The following is a 7,181-nucleotide window of genomic DNA, read 5'->3' on the forward strand; positions in this document are numbered from 1 at the left end:
AAATTCATGAGACATATACTCCCCCCCTCGATCGAAATTGAGGGTGCCCAGAGTACATTTCGAGACATTTTCAGCCATAGCCAGAAATTGTTTGAAGCACATAAAAACTTCAGACTTTGCTTTAAGCGGATACACCCATGCATGCCTGGATTAATTGTCAATGAAAGTGACGAAAAGGTAGTTGCCCAAGGACGGAGTTTGCATGGGCCCACAAACATCACTATGCACAAGCTGCAACCTGCATGTGGCCCTAAATGAACCATCCTTTGGAAACTTCAAACGCTGCATCTTACCCAAAATGCAGCCTTCACAAACATGTTTGACATGTGCTTCAAGAGGCAGCAAAGAAGCAACCATATCAGATTTTTGCAAACGCAGCAAACTGGCAAAATTTAGATGACCAAAACGTGCATGCCAAAGTTTTGCATCTAAAATAGCCTTTGAATCCACAACTGCATTTGCAAAATTTTGCCCACATTTTTCATACAAAGTGAGCTTATCCAGCCCACGATATAAAATGCCAGATGCAACAATTTCATCACCGAAACTGAGATAATGTACAATACATTTGTCATCCACAAATTTGACTACAAGACAATTCTAGCAAGTGCGGATACAGACAAAAGATTCTTCTTGATCCCAGGTACGTAAAGTGCATCAACAAGTGCAAAAGAACTATCATTTTTAGCAATAAGCACAATCTTTCCAGCTCTCTGAATCGGATAAGAGGCATTGTTGACACAATTAACCGAATTCCCATGAGGGACAGACTCAAGAGAGGTGAAAAAATCACGATGTGATATTCACACGACTTGAGAAATGACCCGTTTAAACTGTATTTTTCTGTAAACCATCAGGGTTTTTATTTTTGATTGGCTAGGATCATCCTTTGGGGAAGAACATCCTTATCTTAGGGACGATTATCTTTCCTTATAGGAACTCCTAAGACCGGTTCCCAAGTCAACCCCAACCGGTTTTTTTGTGAACATGAGAAGATGTTAACATGTTATTAACATGTTCACAAGTGTTAATAAAAAAAAAAAGATGTGATCACTGATTATAAAATCCCTACACCAAACTCCTGTGGACATATAGATCGTGCTATTGTTTCAGAAGAAAAATGGCCTCCTGCTAGTCCTGCATGTGCTTGTTCTGCTATTGGAATATATTCAGTTTCATGGGCATAGATACGCAAATATTGATCTTGCCCTCGTCTATACAGCTGGTTTTCAATTATAGCATAGTTGTTAACTTCTACCTCAATTGCATGTCTTCTAGGTTTGTTCATCTCTTTTGAAAATGAGCATGTTGTTAAGAATTCAACAAGATGTCGACTCCACATTGGTGAGGCACTTACTATGTATAATGTTACATGTGGAATAGGTGTCATTTTTTGGCATTGCACACATGATCCCACATATATTTTAGCATCTTAAGCCATGGTTGGCCAATAGACTCCTAACCACTTGAGTCATCTTACAGTTTGATCTGCATCATAGTGCAACCTTGCAACAGTTTTATGAGCTATCTTCAGATAGTCCTATTGTTCATGAGGTTTACACATAGTAGAAGAACTCCCTCTGATGTCTTCCTAATAGTTGTCCCGCTAGCAATTGGTACATTCCCGCCTAATTGAATATTTTTGGTGTTAAAGGTAATGGAATGTCAAAATCTATCTGGGCTATCTTCATTACAGTGACAAGTTGTTCTGACCACCTTGGTATGGCTTCTACTGAGAATAGGTAATCGTTTGGAAGATCGTCGTCTATTTCCGTGGGTTGCTCGAGGTTAGTTAATATTGGTAGATGGTCTGTTTGCACATGGCTTTTCCCTTTCTTTACCACAACAATAAAGAAAAAATCCAATAAAATGATAAACCATCTGACAATTCTTCCAGTATTGCATGGTTTATTCACTAAGTAGAGTGGGACTTGGTGGTCCACAAAGAATACAAACTTGTTTGCCAACAAATAATGCAAAAATTTCTTTACAGCATATATCATCCCTAGGCCCTATTGTTCGGTTGTAGTGTAATTCTTTTTTGTAGTATTAAGCTGCCTACTTGCATAACATATGGAAAAATCAATCGCTCCCTCTATAGGTTGGGCCAACATGCACCCAATGGCAAAATTGAAAGTATCCACATGCACATTAAAATTTTTATTCCAATCCGGTGCTTTCAATATTTGTGCAGCTTCAGCTTTTGGAATGATTCCTTGCAATCTTGATTCCACTCAAAGTTGGTGATTAGCGCGTAAAGTGGTTTTGCAACTATAGCATACATGTATATGAATCGGCAATAATATCCATAGTGTCCCATGAACGCTTGAACTTCTCTCACCATTTTTGGCTTTGCAAGTTGTACAATAACTTGGATTTTCTCCATGTCAGTTGATATCTCATTTTATGTGGCCAAGGATCTTTTCCCTGACGTACCATAAACAATCATTTCTTGGGATTCAAGTAAATTTTGTACATCCGACATTTTTCAAAACTTTTTGAGATCATCAATGTGTTCATTTTGTAGGGATGAATGAACACATAAGTCATCCATATAGGCTTCTAAAAATATCCTTAGATATTCTATAAAAGCAGGGCTCATCAGTTGCTAAAAAGTAGCTGGTGCATTTGTTAAACCAAAAGGAATCACTCGATACATGAATATTTCCCACTCTATTGCGAATGCTATTTTATGTGGGTCTCTAGGATGTATAGCCAACTAGTTGTAGCAAAAAATCTATCCAAGTAGCTATAAGCCTCTTTTCCTGCGATTCTTTCCAACACATGTTCAATTACTGGGAGAGGATAGTTGTCTCTAATAGTGGTAGTGTTTACCTTTTTGAGATTCACACATACTCTCAGCTTTCTGTTTTTCTTGGGTACGACTACAACAAGAAAAACCCAATCAGTGTCTTCTATCTTATAGATGAATTCTTCCTCTTTAAGTTTAATTATCTCCTCGTTGATCTTTTTTGCAAATGTCTCATTGTATGTGTATGGACTTTGTCAAGTTGGTTTTACATCATCTCTAATAGGAATGGTGTGTTGACATATCTTAGGATCTACCCCTTTCAGATCCTTATAGGACCAAGCAAATAAATCTTGATATTCCCTAAGCGTATCAATTAGGATTTTCTCATCCTTAGGCACAACATCTATAACTATGTAAGTTGGCTTTGGTTCCTATCTTGGAAGTGCCAGATTGATTTTCTTTGCGTTCTCAGGTCCATCGTAAGATTTCCTTGGTTCTTTTAGCTCTCTCATTGGTTGTTGGACCACTATCCTTCGACCTTGGAGTGTATAACTTTTTGTAGTGTGAGGGAACACTAATGGCCTCACTCCCCTTTTTCTCTTTTGTTTCTATTTTTGTAGTCTAGACTTCCTTGAGTGTTCGCTTTAATTCTCAGTATTTGGCTTTGATTTCTATTTAGTACATCTTTTATGTTGATTTTTGGTCTTTTTGTTTCATTTTAGGTTTCTTCTTTGCCTTCTTGGGCTTTTCCTTGTTGGGTTCCACTATTCGCACTAAATAGAAACCCGTTATTTTGTCCTTAATACAATCCTCTGTCCCAAATAGTCTAAGGTAATGCTATTTTCTTGTTACTTTTGGCATGCATTTCAGTAAGTTTTTGTTCCTTTTGTTTCTATATCTCCTTTGCTAGTTCCCTTTTTGGTTTGAAAAGTCAAAATAGACTTCTTCCCTGTTTTATTTCAGCATCCTTGTTAGAGTTCGCTCCTTGTCAAAATCTGAATCACTTGTGGTGATATCATTATCCTCTAACTCATCTATGGCATCATAATATGCTCCCTCCATCTCTTCTTAGTGTCATAATAATCAATATCTAATTCTCTTGAATGATTTTCTCATGTTAAACTGATCATTTAATATGGGGAAGTGCCAGGGGAGAAAAAGCTAGAATATTGGTTAAGCTAGCAGACCGGCCAAGTAGGGATCTAAAGGAGGGAAAATAGGGATCCAAAGGGGGGGCCATCTGCAAAAGATCCATGTGAAACAATGGGCTAAAAAGACCCTAAGGTTCAGTCCATTAAGACTTCCAAAATGCTAAGGTTCCAAAATTCAAAGGTTGTGTCCAAAGGTCAACCTTAAGGGAATTGGATGCTTTGTGTGTGTACAAAAAAGTCACCTTGGGAGGGGGCGGGCCTTGCATGTAGGGGATGAGAGAGAAAGCCACACACACACACACACACACACACACACACACACACACACAAGCTCCCTTTACACAAAGGGAATGAGGGACACATGTCAGCTCCCTAGGCCAGATGTCCACAAGGTGTACCCAATTCCTATTGGATGGCCTTGGAGGTGGACCAATGAGAATTAGGCTAGATTAAATCTAGTTTAATTAATAAAAACACTTAATAAAAGAACCAATGAGAATTAAATCCTCTAGAAGACTATTGGACAGTCTCCCAAGGGGTCCAATGAGCATTCAACAGCCCAATGGCTTGCCTGATTCCTATTGGCCAGAAGGCAAAGGGGTCCAATGAGAGTTTAGTTGAATTATTAAATTACCTAAAGCTCTCACAAAAGGGGAAAGGGGGACACATGTCAGAAGGCTATCACTTATGCTGCTTAATAGTCATTGGCTTGACCTAGGGAGGTCCAATGAGGGTAGAGCAAGAGAAAATAGCAAGAGGGCTCGCCCAAGAGAGAGGGGGGGATGATTTTTGCAAGGCATTATCACACACACACACACACTCTCACACAGTCTATGTGAGAAGAAAAGAAGACTATCTCTTCCCAAGCTTTAATGGAGAGCTCATCACCTACTCCAAGCTTGTGAGATAGAAGCCTACATCGACACACTCTTGGCATGTGGATGCAAATCCAACCAAGATCCAAGATTCAATGCATGCTCATATCCTCTACCATGCTAATTACTAAGCTAAGCTATGCTAATATGAGTGATTATGTGAGGAGATGTACATCTTTCTCGTAAGATACTCCTTTTTCCTCTCAATCTACTCTCATACCCTGCTAGCTCTCACCATCTTCGAAGGTGTGTGAGGTCTTGGGTCTGAGATTGGGGATAATTAATGTTGTGTTTGCTAAGTGTTTTGCTTGGTGCATGAAGCTTTCATCTTCATTGCACTAGCTAGTCTTGAAGGAACACAACGAATTGTATTGTACAATGTTTCTCTTGATGGGAGAAACCATAATACAAAGCCTTTTGGAGGGGGGACCGGCTCCATGCAAATCCGGTCCTCAACTGTTGTCAATTGCTTAATTTCTCTCTCTTTTGAAAGTATTTTTCATGCTATCTAACTAGGTGTTATGCTTTTTGTTGCTCTCTCCACCCAAGCACTCTTGTAATTCTCATTAGGAATCTATTCTAATGAAATGCCCACTATGTTCATGCTAATTTCCGCTACACACACGTTTTTAGGCCATTAAATGTTACATTTAGAGTTCTCTTTCATAGATATTTCCTCTTGTACTTTTCTCACTGGGATTTATTCTTGCATTTCTTCATCTCTCCTTTTAGACGGGTCTTGATTTTTGTATCTTGTTACCCTATCCTGGCTTATTGAAATCATTTGCAAGGGTATTACTTTGTTTCCTTCCTCATCACAAAACCTTGTTTTTCTAGACTCATTAACATATATCTAATGTGGTTAGAATGTCTATCCAATTGAATGGTTTAAACAAATATTCTAAAATGGCTCTGGTATATAGGCATCAACCTTGACCTCTCGCTCTAAAATATAGTCTTTTAAATGCAAGCTATCATGTTTTGAAGCTACATACATCCACATGGGAATCTCTTCCTTTATCTAGGATGGTAGATCTATCCCCTTTGAATCCAATTATTTCGTATCCATGTCTTGTATGGGGGTCCTGTTTACATCTTCGTAGGAATGATCGACAAGATTCACTCTCGTTATAACCCTCGATTTTCTCAAATATAGAGCATTATATCCCCAATCTTGAATCATTTGGAGTTGTCGCATGAAAGGTCTTCCCAAGATGATATTATAGTTTGATTTGGATCCAAAATCCACAACTGCAAAAGTACGCTGGTAGTCAATGCCACAACATGTGACTATGACTCCCTCTAGTAAGCCGAAGGGGTCTCTCTTCATGCGCATCAGCAATTAGCAATTTTATACAAGTTTTTTAAATGGCGGACTTTCCCCAAGATTCCCATATTTCCTTGGTAACAATGGCTATTCTAGCCCCACTATCCAATATAGCAAGGGATTTTACTCCTACATGCTCTACTGGTAGAGTTTTATTTCCCTCTTCACCTTCACAATAAGTTCATTGGCTGATCACTTCCTTGCTGAGCTGCTGGTTCCAGTTTCGTTTTGTATATTTTTTTATGCTACCTGTATAGCAATGCTTCAAGCAGTATGTAGTTCCACAATGGCTTAGTAGAAGTTAAAATATGCCAATCTTCTTACTAAATCCACTCAAAGTTGAAATTTTTACTTCTTGGACACTGTTTATCTTTGGCGCGCCAAAGATAACTTGGACACTCTTACAGTTTCAACTCCCACTATCAACCTTGAAATGGAATTCTAGTGCTAATACAATGCTATCCCTAGTGTCAAAACTCAAAACGCAATCTTCCAAGAGAATTTTTATCTTTGGCACGCCAAATATAAATTTCCTCAATTTTGACATTTATGTGGCTAATGAGTCTTCTCAAGGTTTCTACATATGTTTGCAAGTCTTTCCCTTAAGTCTCATGCAATTTGGATTGGATTCAAAATTCTATCACTAGTTTTGTCCTAGTAGGAGGGTTCCTATCAAAATTTTCAGTTTTCCCCCTTTCTATTTTAACTCAAACTTGCTCAATGGTCTCTACATGGTCCAATAAGGCTAGATCAATGTAGATTTTACCAAAAATCTCTGTCTAGTGGACTGCCTATCTTTGGTGCACCAAAGATAAAAGTTCCCAGAAATGAAGTTTTTTGTCACTTTGACTTTGCTCAATGGTTTCCCACTTGTTTTAGAGTTTGTCTAGGCTCTGGTTTGGTTGTTTGTCCCTATTTTGAGTATTCTTCCCAAATTTCCTCAAGTTTAGCAATCTTTTCTAAAGTTTTGAAGTGAACTTTTCCACTCTAAGGTCATAAATTTTATGTGCAGAGGGTTTGACAACTTCTAGGACTCTTAGATCACCAAATTATGCAAGAAAAATGTCTATCTATTT

The sequence above is a fragment of the Adiantum capillus-veneris genome, chromosome 10, assembly GCF_014529385.1.
Source record: "Adiantum capillus-veneris isolate H3 chromosome 10, ASM1452938v2, whole genome shotgun sequence".
Classification (NCBI taxonomy): Eukaryota; Viridiplantae; Streptophyta; class Polypodiopsida; order Polypodiales; family Pteridaceae; genus Adiantum; species Adiantum capillus-veneris.